Genomic DNA, 19,722 nt, shown 5'->3' with positions numbered 1-19,722 from the left:
GCACGAAGTGTCGTACGTAGTCATAAGAAACGTTAGTGTTAATTTCCTAAACAATAGTCTACTTAGTTTAATCATCATCAAACGTCCAAAATCTTCAGCAGAAATGCCTTCACTAGATCATTATCTTCGTTTAAGCGAGGCTCGTGATTACAGTCGAGCTGAAATGCACGAAAAAGAGCATTTTGGTGCTGGATGTCTAAACTGTGACTAAATTTCGACAGTTCTTCGAGTTGGCCTACGTTGTCGTAGTTTTGCGTATGATACGTTACAGATTAATTCCAACGAACTAACAACATTTTCAGGGGTCGGTCGTTCTTTCCCTTTTTATGTAGCAAATGTTATTTACACTCGCTAATGGTGAAAAAGATTCTCTTAAAAGTTGACGCAGCTTTCATCTCCAGTTCTTGGAGCTCCTTGAGCTGCCGCTGCGGCCCTCGTGTGACATAATAAATTCAGCTTTTTTTCCCCTGGCAGAGAGTGCTTTATTCAAATTATCTGGCCATGTTTCTTTGATTTTCAAGGAACTCATGTTGGGTTTCATAACAATGAAACTCATTCTACGGATCCCCTTTACAAATAATTTAGAACCTCAGTTACAACGCTGTATTTTACGTACGTACCATGCTTCGCGAAGAAAATTTTATTGTTATTCCAAGCTTTTGATAACTAAAGTAACGCTTCGCCCTAAATTAACACCCTGTGCTACTGAACTTGTCCTCCAATAATAATCGTTATCAGCTTTCGTGATTTTTTTTTTCGTTTAACACTCGGCGCTTGGTAGCTTTCTCTCGGGATCGGTCGGTCAGACATACGCGCACGCCGTTCCTGACCTCAAAGTACCGCGAGCACTGCATAAGAGTCCTGAAGCAAATGCACGTGAGATCGATGAGGATTTTTGATGGGTGACAGCTTAAGCCCCAAAGGGTGCAATTTTTTCCGAGTGTAGGACAAACTTCTGAGAAAACTACCACTCGCATGGAGCTGCATACAAGCCGCGGAGCCCGGTGTTTATGGCGTTGGGCTGCTGAGCTCGAGGTGACGGTTCGATCCCTGCTGCGGCGGCCGCATTTCTATGGGGGGGTGGGGGGGGGGGGGCGGTGAATTGCACAAACGCTTGTTTTCTTAAACTTAGGCGCACGTTAACGACCCTAGATCGTCAAAGTTAATCTGTAGTCCCCTACTCAGGCGCGCCTCCAAATAAAATGGTGGTTTTCCACGTGAAACCAAAGCCTTTATTTGAAATGCTACATACTCCTTAATAGCGGTCAGATCTTGTTTCTTATCTTTGTTTGTGCAGATGTTCTGCATGTTCTGTACACGCACCACGATAATGACTCAAACTTTAGGCCCTCACCTCTGCAGCATCATTTTCGAATACAAATGTTCTTTACTAACTCATCTCGAGTTTGCCAATGCATTGTGAGACCATTCCTCGAGGGAGTTTTATTGAATAAGATGAGAAAGTAAATGACCGTCTGAACCTTTCTTTGGCTGTCGATATACACGCCCCTCTATGCATATATGCGTATTGCAGGCAGGCAAAGCTTTGCCGCTAGTCGACAGGCACGATAAAAAATGTTACCTCGTTATTTCTCTCTACAATCAAACCTGATGCTGAGGCGGTGAAACTCACCCCATCATTTCTCCGTGCGATTATTGCTCATAGGGAGAAACACGTGAATCGGAGACTATGGTCCGTACGGACGTCTACGCTCTACGGACAAACGGACAAAGAAAGAATCGGCGACTACTCTTCGCCAAGATGCGTGTTTGTCCTGCATTTAGCTGTTCTTTGAAAATTCTGGTTCCTGCCCCCTCCACCCCCCCCCCCCCCGCCACTACCCCTAAAAGAAACTGAAAAAAGTGTACTTTTACTATTATTGGAAAAGCCAGTGTGAAAGCACTCTACTGGTGAATACACTAACTCTCTAAAAAAGGAGTCAGATACGTGGTAAACAATCCTTCCCGTATGACTAAGCTGTCAGCGTGCTCCATTCCGTCTAGAGCGTCGACATCCAGCAAGCTCGGCTGGAAGAATGTGTCGATTCTTTTCCAAGTTCTGCTCTCCTTCCTACTTCGTATTTGCCCCGAGCGGCGTTCTGCCTACTTTATCCTTTGAGACAGCAGAGAAGGAGAAAAGGAAGAATCGTTCGATGCTTTAGCACCGCTGCAATATACTGACCCTTTATACACCCTGAGCACAAAGCGTGTGTATGGAACCAACCACTCTAGATTTACATTATCATTAGACTGCATAGTCTAGAGCGGTTTCAGGGTTGGGTATTTAGTGCCAACCGCACTGCGCTAAAGTCCTCCTTCACAGCTCACATTTGCGAGCCCATATGGGGAATATACACATCTTGAGCTCGCTTTTACGATCCTTTATTCTTTACCTTGACTTCAATGGCAAAGCAAGTCACTGCGACGCGACGCGATAGTTGCAGTTCCGCTATGCCTGTTTCACGTGACAGCGATTTTGGCGCATACACGGCGCGGCCGAGAGTGCCACAATACCTGTTTTTCAGGCCGCGCGCGCTGCTGCGATCCCGCACGGCCGGGCTAGGAGAGACGTGCGCTCGCGCTCTGGCCCGGCCGTGGATCACGATCGAAATTGGCTAGTGGCCACAGCATGGACCAATGGCGCAGCGCTCACGAGCAGCCACGTGAGTCTCACGGGACAGGGGTGATCTCGAAGCGTGGGGGAACTCGAGCTCGAGAGGTGCTTCTCTGCGTGGCAGATGACGAACAGTGACGAACGAATGAATAAACGCTTCCGTTCGCATGGCGATAAAGTGTGTGCGTGGTACTGCTTTCCTTATTTTCCTTTTTTTGAGTAGTGGTGTCCATATGGGTCCAGTTATAAGGGACGAGACGGCACTTTTTCTTCCTCGCTGCGCACACAGCTACATTTTCTTCTTTTTCGCTGTGGGCGTGCGTACCCATAGTTCTGTGCTTCTTCGGTCAAAATTCATTCTAGCTCTAGTATAATCAAAATACCACTACCCTTCTGCTCGAATGCCTTGAGGTAAGAGGTATACCAGAGGATATCGTTAAATGCTGACCCTGCCAGCCCAGCCTTTCGCATCTGTGTGGCCCAGACGGCACATGGAATGTCTGCTGGCTGTAGCGAAGTGACGCAGCTGCTAGCATTCGTGCGCATCATCTCACCAGGGACACGACGATGAAGGGCGATGAGCTCCGACTGAGGTAAGTGCAGATCGGCACGTAGTACGGCGACGACGAAGGGTATCATTCGAAAAACTAGGTTTAGTAAACTTGGTATTGATTTGAAGTTATACTGGACACATACTGCATACAAAACGATGTCATCGGTAAGCGGCCGTCTGCCTGACCCGCCTGGTTTCCCATGGTGATGTGGCGCCGTGGACGGCTGCCTCCTTGCTCACTCCGGAAAAGGCTCAGACGTCTTCCTTAAATCAGTTCTTACAACATCCAGAGGACACGGGACCATTGGGGGACGCAGGCCTATTCATCAGTCGCCTACTCAGACCAATCAGGCAAGCCGACGCGATCCAGTACGGGCCAGAGTGTAAGTGACCAGACAGGGTCACGAAAACAACACGCATGACTGATATAGGCACTAGAGGCGAGCGTACGTGTACCGACCACGACATCTACACACACTCGTCCTCACCAATTTCGAGGTCCTTTCGAGGTCGGCCGAGTGCAGAACAATCCTTTGACGGCTTGCACCCAAAATGACTGTCAGGTACGACAGCGTCGGCCGGGCTTATGCCCGAGGCGCAGTTGCGGTCACTCCCACAGAAAGGCTCCAGCCGCCCGCGCTGCTCGTTTTCGTGGTTCCACATCTCGGACGCGCTCTATCCGGCTCCACCGCATCGAGGAAGACCCAACAGTCGCAAAAAAAAAAAAAAATACCCGTGGCATACTTTCTTCCCGGCACTTCCCCGCTACAAAATGGTGTGTCTCAGTCGTTTTTACTAAGCAGTTCGAACGTCAACAGAAAAGAGCACTCATAAAAACGGGTATATGAGGGATTTCTCAAAAAAAAAAAAAAAAAGTAGCAGTAAGGAAAAGAAGACGCAGTTTTGACCGTAAGGCGAACCACCGATTGCGATAGAAAATTGTTACGTAACTATACGAAGTAAGGGCAGTAGTTTTATCGACCTTATAAACTTGTAAACATTCGCTTACTAACTAAACTAACAAGCGCGGTGTCACGCGCGCACAATAAAGATGAACACATCTCGCTCGACGACCGCGAAAACTCGCTGTCAAAACGCTAGGGCGAGTAATTGCGGCAACAGCAGCGAGCTAACTGACCATCTCTCGCTTCAAAGCGAACGAAACGTAGAAAGCACTGCGCATACGAAGCACTTTGGCCACCTCACAGATCGCTTTCAAGATACGGCGCACCGCAAGCAGCAGCCGCCCGGGGAAGAACGCACCCTCCCCGCCCCTCCTCCCCCCCGGTCCCTCGCCTCACCCTCGTGCCTTGCGCGCGTCAAAAGATCGCCCTTCCGTGCACCCCGCCATCCTCGCTAGCGCACGCGAGATTGAGCGGCGTTTGACGGCTCACCCTCGCACGTTTTCACTCGCACATACAGCATACGGCGCGCGGCGACGATTTTATCACCCTTGGACTTTATAGGAACCTCACGGCGACGGCAGAAATGCGCCTCGAGTTTCCATATATTTGCTATCGCAATAAAGCGTAAAATAATAAGTGAAATAAGTGCAAGCGCGTTTTAACAAAGTGGCAATGCATGAGCAATCGCGAAACACAAGAATTAAAATACTCAAGTTCATTCACTTACGCTGTTATATACAGGAAGTACATCAGGGTCCGTGTCGTAAAGAGGGATGCTTCTAGATTGGGCCTCGTTGGGAAATGTCCTCTATTCAAAGAAAAGCTCAGTCCCAGCGTCAGAGCTCTTGACTTGGCGACCTCGATCACGGCTCTCAGTATCACACACACGATCACGCGAGTCAAGCCGCCGGTTTCCAAGCGAACCGCAGTTGCGCACATCACGACGAACACCACGCACTCGTCGTCTGCCTCATTATCGAAGCACGGTCGAACGTGGCAAAGTTTTGAACGCGCAACATTCACACTGTCACGTTCTTTTTTTTGTGTGTGTGGTTTGGTCGGCTACCCTGTAATTAGCTAGGTTGGAGTTGGTGGCGTACTTTCCTGGCATTTTCGATTCCGCGTTGCGCGCCTAGACCTTTATTTACATGAAGTGTTGGCTCATCCTTGAAGGCCACAAGAGGGACGACACTGGCCGGGTTTCCGGGTGCGAGCTTTCCACTCTGGTAGTAAGAGCAGGAGGGGACGTACTTTCTGACGTGGGAATGCATCTCTGGCCAGAAATAACGGCGACGAACTTTACCTCGTGTGCGCTTGACGTCGAGGGGGCCCGCCGTAGTGTCGGCACGACGGTGCTTTAAAGCATTCGACGTCGAACACCCTGGGACAACGACTGCCATGTAGCCTGCATGAAAGCCTTTCGCCCTTCTCTGCAAAATACCATCGACTAACCGAAAGTCCCGTGCCGTTCTTTCCAATTTTCTTAGAACGAGTACGTTGGGCTGTTCTAGGTGCTGTATAACTTCTCTCATCCACCGTCTTCCCTCTGATATATATATTTTTTTCCAACGTCCATGTGATCCAGCGCGAGCAATGGTAAGGGTTTTTTTCCGTTTGCTGGTGCGGAATCATGAGGAAGGCGGGAAAGCGTGTCGGAGTTTCTATGCTCGAAGCTAGAGCGCTGCCGTAACTATATATAGTAAAGGAAGTAACATATATGTGTTACTTCCTTTGCTCGAACAGGCAATGCGAGGGGCTGACGTTACCAAAGAATATATGGGGGTGGGCCGGACTGGACCCCTGCCCGCCGTGGTTGTTTAGTGGCTATGGTGTTGGGCTGCTTAGCACGAGGTCGCGGCATCTATTCCCGACCATACTAGCCGCATTTCAATGGGGCGAAATGCAAAAACACAGGTTTACTTAGATTTAGGTGCACGTTAAAGAACCCCAGGCGGTCCAAATTTCCTGAGTCCACCCCTACGGCGTGCCTCATAATCAGATCGTAGTTTTGGCACGTAAAACCCGTTAATTTACGGGCGGGCCCCCTATGCCCGGCCGTCCTCGGCTCCCGGGGGGTAAAGCTGCACACCTCGAGTATCACGTTGCTCCCACCTTTTGGGCACTGGAGTCCAAGGTGGCCGATGCGGTCGCACAGCTGGTCGCCCATCGTCGTCACGGGAACTTCTGGGTGAACAATGCAGTGGAGGACGACGTACGTATTCTTCAATAGCATTTAAGCGCTCCCTGAACGAGGATGGCAATGGAATCCGCGATCGCCGTTAGATCCCTGTTGCGCTCGGTGGCCTCTCGCGGGCAAAGACGCTCTGCCTAGCGCACGTACCGAAACTTGTTGAAGGCAGCTGCACTGCTGCTACAGCGGGTGTAATTTCAACGGGAGGTGTCGAGACGTTTGGGAACCAGGACTGCGGGCCGGCAGAGAAATAGGTGCCCATCGGTTAACGCGAGGGGCACGGGTCATCAAAGCAGGGTGATTAATACGTTGTAGAATTTAAAGTAATGCAGAGCGACTGTCCGGGTTTGCGATAATGATTTTTCCAGCGCGTCTGGACGCAGGCCGCGCATGAGATGCCACAACCGGTCCTCTTCCGTCATAGACGGAGTAACTCTGCCGCACAACTGTACAACGTCGTAATAATACCGGTCGGGAGATTCTGACGGCAGCTGGGTCCGGTTTTACAGCCGCGAATAGGCGATGTCGATACAGTGGCGACTTGTGTTGTGTCGCCACTCCAAAATGTCGCCCACTCTTGCGTTGAATTAGGGGCACCCGTTAAGGTTTGAGTGAAATGCCACTTTTTAAAGCGAAAAAGCGAAGCTTTCTTTGCCTCTTCCTTCGACTTCCCCACTACTGCTCCCGCCGCCGCCGCCGCCGCCGCTGCTGCTGACGGGCACACCGCGTCGGGGGGTGGCTCAGAGCATGTGTATACATGACAGGAGTGAGGCAGAGAGGAAACGCTACGAGAGAAACTCGTTTGGACCCCACTGCGTGGAATGTGCACAATGCCCTTTGGAGTTCCATGGGCGTCGCCAAAGTAGCCTCTTGACAGCTGCTGTTGTCCGTGGCATTGCAGAAACTGCAGTTATTCCCTTTCGACCAGTGATCAACTGTGGAAAAAACTTAATACCTTTATAAGGCCTAGAAAATCGACACCAGGTATCTGGAAATTGTCATTGGATGGCAGAGAAGTAAGCGGCAATGCACTTGCCAATTCTTTTAATGATCACTTCCTTGAGTATTCTGACTGTGGAGTACTCAATGAGTTCATCGACTTCATGCCTGCTCACAACCAACGTTGCGCTTTTCTCAGTCCAGTAACCGGATCCGAGGTGATGTCAGTTTTTTCCTCTCTTAAAAATAGTCCAAGCTGTGACGCAGAATTTATGCAAATTCGTCCAATTAAATATGTTCTTGACATTCTGTGTCCCTATATAACTTACATTTTTAACATCTGCTTGTCGAGCGCCTTATTTCCGAAAAGAATGCAAATTGCAAAAGTGACTGTACTGTTCAAAAAGGGTGATGCGAATGACATGGGTAATTATCGACCAATTTCTGTACTACCCATATTCTCTAAGGGATTGGAGAAGGTTATTCATATTCGAATGTCCAGCTTCCTTGATAAACACAATTTAATCTCACCTGCACAGTTTGGATTCAGCAAAAACAAATCTACGGAAATGGCGTTACTTGAACAGAAAGAATTTATTTTATCACATTTCGAAAAACAAATGTTAGTACTGGGTATTTATGTGGATTTCTCTAAAGCCTTCGACTGCATTCATCACTGTACACTACTTAAAAAACTTGAAATATATGGAATCCGTGGACATTTCTTGCAACTAATTCAGTCATACCTTAGTCACCGGCAACAGTTTGTAAAAATTGAATCATATCAATCTGACTTGAAATCTATTATTAGAGGTGTTCCCCAAGGGAGCATTCTGGGTCCACTGCTCTTCAATATTTACATAAACGACCTTACAAATATCTGTACAAAATCAAAATATATTTTATATGCGGATGACGCCAGTATTTTTATAACAGCTCCCGATTGTTATCAACTGGTAAGTGCAGCAAACTCCCTCCTTATACACCTGAAAAAATGGTCAATAGCAAATCAGCTGAAAATCAATGTTAATAAAACAAAAGCTGTTATATTTAGGCCGAAATCGAAACAATTCAACGCTCCAGCAAACTTAACGTATGGGGGCGAACCACTACAAATAACTGATCAGATTAAAATCCTTGGCGTAACATTTTCCGATAATATGCTTTGGGATAACCACATTGACACTGTTTTGACCAAGTTAACTCGTGTAGTTGGCGCCTTATCTCGCCTAAGGATATGCCTGCCATTCAAGGTCAAACTACTTCTCTACAATTCGCTTTTTTACTCTAATCTAAATTACTGTTTATTGGTTTGGGGCACAACTACTCAAACTAACTTACAGAAACTTTTTGTCCTCCAGAAAAAAATGGTCAGACTGCTTTATGACTTACCATATAACAGCCATACACACAGTTTTTTTCAAAAAACAAACATTATACCAGTCAAAAATCTTTATGACTATAAGCTAACACTAGCCTTCAAACGCGAAGTATTTGATAATAGAACGTTTCTACGTGACTTATCATCACTAAAAGAGAACATTTCCATACACATTACCCGGCACAAAGAAAAATGGAATGTTATAACCCCTCGGGCTAACTACTCTACAGAAAAACTGTCCTTCACCCTGCCCACTCTCCTGAATAATTACAACAAAACCACCACTGATATTTTAAAAGCAACTAATGCTGCAATACGACAACACTATGTATAAGGTAGTTAATCTTTCTCATTGAATAATTTTTGTTCATTTCCAGTGTCCATTTTGGTGCCTATGTATGTTTTTCGATGTTCTTTTCTGTCACCCTTTTACTGCCGCCTTGTAGAGGGGGCTGCGGGCTCCTGTCAAGCTGCCGTTCGTTCGTGCAGCTTTTACCTGCAGCCTCCTCCATCTTGCTTGATGGGAAATAAACATTATTATTATTATTATTATTATTATTACTAACGTGCGAGTCCAGAGGGTACGTATATAGAATTGTAGAAAAGCAGAAATGTAGAAAGGCAGTTCCCATACAAGGGAGAGGGGAGGGGGAAAAGATGACTTAGCAAGCCAAGCGAACTCTGCTACTAGAGACGACAGCGGTTGCGGGGAAACTGGATAAGCTTAAGTTCCAAGGTAAGGTACAGTACATTTCTGCTATTTCTGAACAATAAGCGCCATGCAAATATATCAAGCGGACAACTTACGCAGGGCGTGCAGAAGCAGAGCCACATTAATTAAAGCGCACCGCAGGGTCCAGGCGACACTACGGAAGCGGTCGACCGTCAAATCAACACTTCTGTGCCCGCCGCGGTAGCTTTGCGGCTATAGTGCTGCTCGAGGTGGCGGATTTGATCCCGACCGCGGCAGCCACATTTCGACGGGGACGAAATAGAAAACGCATGTGCACTTAGATTTTGGGGCACGTTAAAGAACATCACGGTGTCAAAATTAATCTGGAGTGCGCCAATACGGCGCGCCTCTTAATCCGCTTGTGGTTTGGGCACGTACAGCCCCATAATGGAATTCAAGTTTCATACTTCTGCCACGATGCGATGTGCCATGTGAAGCAATACCAATGCTCGACCCTCTCAGAGGTTATGAAGTCTGGCGCACAACGCCTCAACAAACACCTCTCCCTGCGTGTTCTGTGTACTACGCAGACAAACAGCAGTGGTGCACGCAACATAACGTTTAACATCAACTCGCCACTCTCGTGTTAGACTAAACATTGAAGAAATCAAGCGGCTAAGCTGCACGTCGCGGTGCCTCTTAGCCGCCGCGACCACCGTGGCGCAGTCTCTTGTATGTGTAACAGGGTTTAAGGTCCAAGCGTAGCCGATCAACCGGTGTATTGCTTCGAATTGCAACTGCCCCTCTGCTGGCCTTCAACAGGACGTCCTATGTTACAAATCTTCTTACCCAGTGACGCTAGACAATCGTCTTCTGTCAGAATAATTGTGAGCAATTTTCGCGGTCTGCCAATTCCTGACACCAAACCGTCACCGACGCCACTCTATATATACGTCTATCTCAGGTGTGATTCGCTCATTAGTTTTTAACGCCTCAATGCCACAAAGCTCTATTATAGATACCATAGTGATGTATTCCCTGTTCATTTTGACCATCTCATGTGACCGAAAACCAATTTTTATTTCACCCACTTCTTTTTCAGTTTTAAGGGCAACGAAAGGTTACTGGACAGAATGTAATCCACTGTGGTAACGTGAAGAACGTCGTTGAACATTGTTCTTCAATTTCTTTACTTATATGCAGACTCGACCGTGTTTATGAAGCACGTTGAAATGTTGCTCGTAACAGTGATAGGTGAGCGCAATAACGATCCTACGCCGGCATTGATGTGAAGAGGGCAAGTGTGGCTCTATTTGTAAGAAGTTAATATTTTCTTTGTCAAGCCGATCTTAATGCGGTGGCATATTGCATCTCAAAACAGGCCAAAGAGCTCGCGGCGCTCACTTGAAATCTTGTATATGCGTACAAAAGCGCTCATGTGTACCTCCGTGCAATGAGGGATGCCCCGGCTGGCCATCGTTCTATAGTTCCACTTGTTGCCGCGACGTCAGCGCCGCTTGTTGGCGTGAACTTCGTTCAGTTCGGAATACGCATAGAATAAAGCGTAAACGAATATATTGACACGTGTACTTATCTTTATCGGGCGACCACGTTTCGCCGCCTAACAAATGTTATCGCACAGCGCGGGACGCGCCTGCATGTATCCGAAGTTTCTGGAAAGTTATCGATGCTTCTATCCGCTGTCTGTTGTCGCCGAACCTTGTGTTATCTGATTTCATCGCCTGACGCGAATGGGGTAGAACTTTGTGGAAGGCACGCGGGTCCCAACGATTAGTCTGGAACGTTCGACGACTGCTGTATAAAAGCCGACGCGCTTGACCCGCTGATCAGATTTTCGACGATCGCCGAGTGTGTTCGCCTCTACCGTTGTTCTTTGAATGTAGCCTGTTTTTGAGGGCACAAGTTCGCCCAATAAAACGCTCGTTTCGTTAATCACAGTTTTGCTGCCTTCTTAACCGTCACTACCACGTGACAATATAATAAAAAAGGCTGAGATTTTACACAATACATATGGCGCGCTTAGTAACAGCCGACTTACATGCAGTAATCTGCGGGTAGTTAGATAGCGAGCAGCTCAATATTATCAAAGTTTTCACCGTGAAGTGGCGTGACGAGCTGTTTCTCGCGACTTTCATTGCCCCCCCCCCCCCATTTTGAAATAATAATTTCTACTTAAGCTACAAACAGCTTGCTCCGTTATATCACTGTAAACCATAGCCTTCTCATTTCCATCCAAATTTCATAACACGTTTTGGCGGTTGTCGGTCCCTTTAACGCGCACGTATGTTCAAGTTACGTGCGCAGCCGGTCTTGCAGTCTACGCCAAACGAGTGAGAGCGCCGAAGTCGAGGATCGACCCCACGACCTCGTGCTTAGCAGCAGAGTGCCACAACCGTTGAGCTGTGTACCGCGGCCGAAGCTCTCCCCGCCCCACTTCCTCCCTCCACAAAAAAAAAAAAAAAATCCTGCTTACGTGCCTAATCAGCAGGTAAGGCTTTAGAAATTCAACTGATGGACCAGAGATTAGAAGGCATTAAATAAAGCAATGATGTAATACAAAGAAGCCTTTTAACAGTGAACCCTCAGTCCCGTATTCTAGTTCCTCCTCTCAACACTGGGGAGCAGAGTTGCGCATAGCTAGGTCCGCCATTATGCTCGAGCTATGTAGTGAAGCCACCTCTCGCGCGTCAGGATGCAAATGCCGCGCGGTGTTCCATCTGCTTTTTACGCGTAAGCGTAACTGACCATCTCGCATAACCGGCGAATGTATGTTCGAAGCCGCAAGTGGAGCAGGAAGGCGCCTGGGGGCGAAGAGAATGGCGCGCCGGGGAGACTACGAAGGAGCGCGCTGAGCGTGCGGCAAAGCAACACCACATAGAGGAAAGTCTAGGAGATGTTAAGCGGAGGGGTGAAGGATAAACGAGGTGTAGCGTCGCGGAGGAGGAAGGTAGGCGGAGGCGCGCTGGGTTGACCTCCACTGACAGTTGTTACAGGTTTTGTTTGCGATGTGCGGAGTTTGTCTCGTGATAACATCGTCCTCGCGCGCTATACCCTGTGTGCGCGAGTGAAAGCGTGCGACGGTCACGGCTCAATTTCACATGCGCAAGGGACGAAACCGGGGGGAAGTGCACCGTCTTCCCACTGGGCGTGTGTGTGTGGGGGGGGGGGGGGGGGGGGGCTACTGCGTATGGCGCGGGCCCTCGAGCCCTGTCTTCAAAACGGTCTGCGATGCAGACAGCGCAAGCGTCTACGCGCACCGAGGGCCGATAGCTTCGTTAGCGCATGCATAGCATCTATACGCTTGTGTGTCACCCGCGTTCACGAAGTAAACCGTCACTGTAACTTTTTCTCTGCTGGTTGCGAGCTACATGCGGCAATTGTTCGCAAGCGCTGAGCAAGATGGCACATTTACAGCGAAGCTGTATATGGCTCAGATCCGGGGTTTCGTGGCGTCTGCGAGTAGGAATTATCATCAGGAATGGCTCGAGCGTCGTCGCCTGCTTCGTTGGCGCTGTTACGTTTCGCCTACAACGCGCGGTAATGCCGGCGCGGATGCAACGGACGCCGGGGCTTCGTTCAAAGCGGCGGACATTTTGGCCCGTTCGACGCCGCCGCAACGCCTCCCCGCCAAGCGTGTCCAGGCGTGTTTCAGTGCCACGTGTCTTCGTGTGTGCGTGTGTGTGTGTGTGTGCCCACGCTTGTCAAAGCGCGGCAGCCGGGGAGCGGAGCTCCCCAAGTGAGGAGCCAGGCGGTCTGTCCGTCGGCGGGTTGGCGATGCGTCACTACACTCGGTTCAGCAGGTCTCTCGGCTCGACCGTGCGCGCCGTCGTGGGCTCATGCTCCGCCGTGTCGTGGGCTCATCCCGTGACCTTCCTTTTGGCCCGCGACGCCGAGAGTATAAGAGCAGCTGCCCCCGGACGCCAGGAGAGGGCTCCGATTTGTACTGTTGAGTTACGTGCTCTCCCGTCTCTCCACTCCGGTCGACCTGACCGGCCGCTCTTTTGCGTTGTTAGAATAAACAAGTTGTTCTGTTACCAGTCTTCTCTTGCTTTACCGGGACCTTCGGATGCTTCCAGTACCCCAGGCCGCCAGGCCAACGCTACCCTTGGGGATTGCGACCCACTTGCAATATCGGGCGTCAGCACCGAGATCCCCAACAACTGGTGCCAGCGGTGAGATCGCGACAACGGAGGCCAGCAGCGAAGAGATGCGGTTGACTGTATGCTGAGCAGCACAACGACCATCCGGGAGCAGTGCAACGAGCCCTGTGTGATGACTGGTTGCCTGCAGCGGAACGACTGCGCTGAATTCTTGGCTGCGAGGTTTGGTGAGTGCGGGACTTTCTTCTTCTGAGTTTTGCCAGGCTTTTGTTAGTGTCAGAAACAGAGCTGGTAATTGTGGTTGTCGTTGCTGCCGGGTTAGTTTGCGGCAAGACAATAGTAGACAGTAGAGAAAGCAGCATTCAGAGCAGCCATGGATTTGAAGTCGTTGCGCAAACCGATATTGCTGGAGCTTGCAAGAGAGTTGGGTCTGGATGTCTCAGACAAACTCAGAAAACCAGAACTGCTAAGGGCTATTCTTGAGTTGGAAGCTGAGGATGACGAGCTGTCGGAATGCCTTGAGACCATTGAGGAGCGGGCAAAAAGACAGGAGCGCGAACTTAAAGAACAAAAAGAGAAAGAAAAAGAGCGCGACCGTCAACACGCTTTGGAAATGAAGCGTCTCGAGTTAGAGATGGAACGCGCTCGTAATGGAAGTCAGGCACACGGTGCAGGAGAACGAGTATTGTTCAAAATGACTGACCTGATGCGGCCGTTTAAGCTTGGAGAGGACATTGGTTTGTTCCTGGTTAACTTTGAGCGAACGTGCGAGAAGCAGGGGTTCTCTCGGGAAACGTGGCCACAGCGCTTGCTCACTTTGTTACCCGGCGAGGCGGCCGACGTAGTCGCTCGCTTGGAGAGAGAGGAGGCAGAGGATTTCGACAAAGTGAAATCGAGTCTGCTAAAAAAGTACCGGCTGTCAGCGGAGGCGTTCCGTCGGAAGTTTCGGGAAAATGAGAAAGGCAAAAGTGAGTCATATACAGAGTTTGCGTACAGGCTTATGTTAAACATGCAGGAGTGGCTCAAAGAAGAGAAAGCGTTTGGTGACCACGAGAAAGTTCTGCAGTGTTTCGGGCTAGAACAGTTTTATAGTCGGTTACCTGAGAACGTGCGGTACTGGGTCTTGGATAGGCCAGACGTTAGTACGGTGGCTCGAGCCGCTGAGCTAGCCGAGGAGTTTGTGACGCGTCGGGCTCGTGGAGCTAAGGACGGTCAAAAGGGTGAATTTGGCTCCAAGTTTGAGAGGCCGAAGTTCACGCCCATGAGAAAGCGGTTCGAGACGAGGCGAGCGCGCGTGTGTTATACGTGCCAGAAGCCGGGTCACTTTTCGGCGCAGTGTCCGACCGAACGTACGGAGACGGCGGCAACCGAAGCCGAACGCAGAAAGCGGTTCGAGACGAGGCAAGCGCGCGTTTGTTATACGTGCCAGAAGCCGGGTCACTTTTCGGCGCAGTGTCCAGAAACAAAACCAAAAGTCGTGTTTTTGTCATTATGCAGCATTGACGAGAACATGAAGCTTCTCGAGCCTTACATGCGAGACCTCCTCGTGAACGGGAAAGAGTGCCGAGTGCTTCGCGATTCCGCAGCTACAATGGATGTAGTTCACCCCTCTTACGTAGAACCCGATATGTTCACGGGCGAGTGCGCATGGATCAAGCAAGCAGTGGAAGCTCATAGCGTGTGTCTGCCGGTAGCAAAAGTGCTTATTGAAGGACCTTTCGGAGCACTTGAGACGGAGGCCGCAGTGTCATCTATGCTGCCCCCCCAGTACCCGTACTTATTTTCGAACAGGTCCGATCACCTCCTGCGCGAGAAGGGGCTTTTGTTTGGTGAGGCTAGCGTTCAGGCCTTAACCAGATCGAAGGTTCGGGAGCTCGCTGCAAAGGCGGTAGTTGCGGGGCCGACGTTGTTGAACGATGAGAAAGGGTCAGAGGCGCAGCAAGCTGGTATTCAGAGCACGCCCGAACTGAATAAAATTGAGCCTGTAGCGTTAAAGGCACCAGATACTGGAGAGGAAAATCCCGACACGGGAAAGTTAGAAGAGCTGTCTCCAGATTTGCTCATCGCGCCTACGTCAGACGGACTTAACAGGTTGCTAAAAGTCAGCCGGTCGGCTTTGATAGCCGAGCAAAAGAAGGATGGCAGCCTAGAAAACATACGCTGCATTATCAAGGAAGGTATCGCCAAGAAAAATGCTCGCTTTGTGGAAAGAGGTGGGGTCCTGTACCGGAAGTATCTAGACCGCAGGGGAGTGGAGTTCGATCAGCTGATCGTGCCTCAATGCTATCGTCAGGATCTGTTGCGCTTGTCGCATGGGGGTTCGTGGTCCGGACACCTAGGAGTTAAGAAAACTAAGGACCGTCTCTTGCAAGAGTACTATTGGCCAGGGTGTTTTCGGGACGCAGACCACTTTGTGAAGACATGCGACACCTGTCAGCGGGTGGGCAAGCCAGGGGACAAATCGAGGGCGCCGTTGAAGTTGGTACCTATCATTACGGAGCCTTTTAGACGGCTCGTTATTGATACAGTGGGACCTCTGCCGGTAACAGCCACAGGGTACCGACACATTTTGACTGTGATCTGCCCAGCGACAAAGTTCCCTGAAGCAGTGCCGCTTAAAGAACTCAGCTCAGTTGAGATAGTCAATGCACTACTGTCCATATTTGCGCGAATTGGTTTTCCTGCAGAAATCCAGTCAGATCAGGGTACAGTGTTTACTAGCGCTTTGACGACAGCCTTTCTCGAAAGGTGCGGGGTAAGGCTGTTACACAGCTCAGTGCACCACCCCCAGTCGAATTCCGTTGAGAAGCTCCACTCCGTCATGAAGCGCGTGTTGAGAGCATTGTGTTTTGAACATCAAACTGACTGGGAGCTGTGTCTGCATGCCTGGAGTGATGTTTGCATTAAGGACCGCGCCGCATGCGGCTACGGGGTTTTCGCCAGCTGAGCTGGTGTACGGTCGCTCGCTGCGATCTCCGCTTCGCATGCTTCGAGAATCATGGGAAGGCAGGGGCGACGACCCAGTCGTGGTAGAGTACGTGCTTAAGCTCCTCGAACGCTTAAGAAGGGCACAGGAGTTGTCAGGTGAAGCAATGGCAGAGGCCCAGCAGAGGGCCAAGGTTTATTATGATCGGACAGCTAGGGCCCGTCGTTTTGAGGTGGGCGATGAGGTCATGATATTGCGCACATCGCTAAAGAACAAACTCGACGTGCAGTGGGAGGGCCCAGCACGGATTGTTCAAAAACTGTCGGACGTTAACTACGTGGTGAGTCTGCCAGGAAAGCGGAAAGCACAGCAAGTTTACCACTGTAATCTGCTCAAACCCTATAAGCAACGGGAAGCAGTGGTGTGCATGATGGTAAACGTTCCCGAAGAGCTTCCGGTCGAGCTTCCGGGACTAGGCTCAGTGACGAACAGGAAAGACACCGATCAAGTCATTAGTGACTTAATAAGTAAAGCATCGCTGTCGCCTGAGCAGAAAACCGAACTACACCAGCTCTTACAAGAGTTTCAAGGTCTGTTCTCTGAGAGGCCTGGTAGGACTTCTGTCCTTACTCATGACATAGAACTTACCTCCCCAGAGCCAGTACGATCTAAGGCGTACCGGGTGTCACCCCGCCAGAGCGATATTATGGAGGCTGAGGTAAAGAAAATGCTACAGCTCGGTGTTATTGAAGCGGGTGAGAGTGATTATACCTCCCCTTTGATTTTAGTTGAGGTACCGGGCAAGGAACCTCGTCCTTGCGTCGACTACCGCAGGCTTAATTCCATCACTAAAGATCAAATTTATCCGATCCCTAACATCGAGGCGCGCCTTGAGAGAGTGAGTAGCGCTCAGTTTATTTCCACCCTAGATCTTGTCAGGGGTTATTGGCAGGTTCCACTTACAGAAGAGGCTAGTAGGTATGCGGCGTTCATTTCACCAATGGGGACATTCCGTCCTAAAGTTTTGAGTTTTGGTTTGAAGAACGCGCCATACTGCTTTTCAAGCCTCATGGATAAAGTGTTGCGGGGACAGCAAGAATTCGCTTTACCGTATCTAGACGACGTAGCGATATTCTCCGCATCCTGGCCTGAGCATATGGCGCACTTGCGGGCAGTGCTAACCCGCCTGCGCGATGCGGGCTTGACAGTCAAGGCTCCCAAGTGCCAGTTAGCACAGGCCGAGGTTGTCTACCTCGGACACGTGATTGGTCGGGGTCGTCGCCGCCCCTCTGAAATAAAGGTGGCCGCTGTGCGAGACTTCCCGCAACCGCGCACGAAGACCGATATTCGGTCGTTCTTAGGTGTCGCCGGCTACTATCAGAGGTACATCCCCAGGTACTCTGATATCGCGGCTCCCCTAACGGATGCTCTAAGAAAGACAGAGCCGCAAACAGTCGTCTGGGATGAGACAAAGGAAAGAGCTTTTAGCGCCCTAAAGAGCGCCCCAACAAGCCAGCCTGTGCTACGATCGCCCGACTACACAAAAGGGTTCGTTGTTCAGTGTGATGCTAGTGAGCGAGGCATGGGCGTTGTACTGTGCCAACGGGAAAATGGAGAAGTAGAACACCCCGTCCTGTATGCTAGTCGTAAGCTGACGAGTCGTGAGCAGGCGTATAGCGCCACCGAGAAAGAGTGTGCGTGTATCGTGTGGGCCGTTCAGAAATTGTCATGTTACCTAGCTGGCTCGAGGTTTATCATTGAGACGGATCACTGCCCTCTCCAATGGCTGCAGACCATCTCTGCCAAAAATGGCCGCCTCCTGCGCTGGAGCCTCGCTTTGCAACAATATTCCTTTGAGGGGCGTTACAAAAAGGGGAGTCTCAACGGTAACGCCGATGGCTTAAGTCGAAGCCCCTAACGTGGGAATCAGCCTCAAAATTGCTTGTTACGGATGTTTTTCTTCCTGAGGCAGGATTTTTTTTAACTTATTGCTTTTGTGTAGTGTTTCAAAGTGATGATGTGCTTTCTAGTGCAATTTTCCGATTTGTGGACGCGTTCTGAGTGCTGCTAAACTACTGTAAGGAACTAGGCAGCAGTATAAAAGGGGAAAGAGCCTGGCAGGGCTTAGTGAGGGTTGTGCCGTGCTTGCTGACTGAGCGGTTGACTTTCAGGCGTGGTTCTAACGCTTGCCGGAAACGAGAACAAAAATGTCAACTCTCCCGAAGTCACTTTGCAGTGTCCTGTGTGAACCTGAACGTGAGAACGAGGCCTTCTCTGTGCGCTGCGCTCAAGAAACGCCAAAGGACGCCCGACTTCGGTTATGAGCATCATCGAGCGACATCCCTCCGGACAGCGGATGCAGTCCCCTGACCATCGGGATCTCCTTCCCCCGGCGGGGCGGTCTGTTACGTTTCGCCTACAACGCGCGGTAATGCCGGCGCGGATGCAACGGACGCCGGGGCTTCGTTCAAAGCGGCGGACATTTTGGCCCGTTCGACGCCGCCGCAACGCCTCCCCGCCAAGCGTGTCCAGGCGTGTTTCAGTGCCACGTGTCTTCGTGTGTGCGCGTGTGTGTGTGTGCCCACGCTTGTCAAAGCGCGGCAGCCGGGGAGCGGAGCTCCCCAAGTGAGGAGCCAGGCGGTCTGTCCGTCGGCGGGTTGGCGATGCGTCACTACACTCGGTTCAGCAGGTCTCTCGGCTCGACCGTGCGCGCCGTCGTGGGCTCATGCTCCGCCGTGTCGTGGGCTCATCCCGTGACCTTCCTTTTGGCCCGCGACGCCGAGAGTATAAGAGCAGCTGCCCCCGGACGCCAGGAGAGGGCTCCGATTTGTACTGTTGAGTTACGTGCTCTCCCGTCTCTCCACTCCGGTCGACCTGACCGGCCGCTCTTTTGCGTTGTTAGAATAAACAAGTTGTTCTGTTACCAGTCTTCTCTTGCTTTGCCGGGACCTTCGGATGCTTCCAGTACCCCAGGCCGCCAGGCCAACGCTACCCTTGGGGATTGCGACCCACTTGCAATATCGGGCGTCAGCACCGAGATCCCCAACAGCGCCCTTCGGAGCAAGAACGCAAACTTGCTCGTGCCACTGCTCGCGCGTTCGTCGTCGTCTTCTTCCACAGCTAGCTCCGTTGTGCAAAACACTATAATCATCACCAGTAGCTCTTCCGAGTGCAGGCGTGCATGTTAGCCCTTAACAAAGGCAAGGCGCTGTCTACGAGTGCTGGGTGAAAATAAGAGAGGACGGCCAAATAATAGAGGACGGCCGGGTAATGTCTCTTGCAGATCATGGTTACCTAGACTGATTACCTATATTATAAGTTACTTAAGCTGTAGAAAAGACCGAAGCCCATGATACACTGACTTTTCGATTTTTCCTGTTTAAGCTTCTGTTATAGGCCTTTCTAGTAACACGTTCAAA

The 19,722-nt window shown here is 50.3% G+C and overlaps 1 long non-coding RNA gene across 1 annotated transcript in view; it reads right to left on the bottom strand.

Annotated features, from left to right (window-relative positions):
* The window catches only part of LOC140215358 (uncharacterized), a 93,293-nt gene that overhangs the window by 62,379 nt on the left and 11,192 nt on the right, over window positions 1-19,722 (bottom strand). The gene's annotated exons all lie outside the window — the stretch shown is intronic.

The sequence above is a fragment of the Dermacentor andersoni genome, chromosome 1 (genome assembly GCF_023375885.2).
Source record: "Dermacentor andersoni chromosome 1, qqDerAnde1_hic_scaffold, whole genome shotgun sequence".
NCBI classification, from domain to species: Eukaryota; Metazoa; Arthropoda; class Arachnida; order Ixodida; family Ixodidae; genus Dermacentor; species Dermacentor andersoni.
This window is presented reverse-complemented; position numbering and strand designations above follow the sequence as displayed.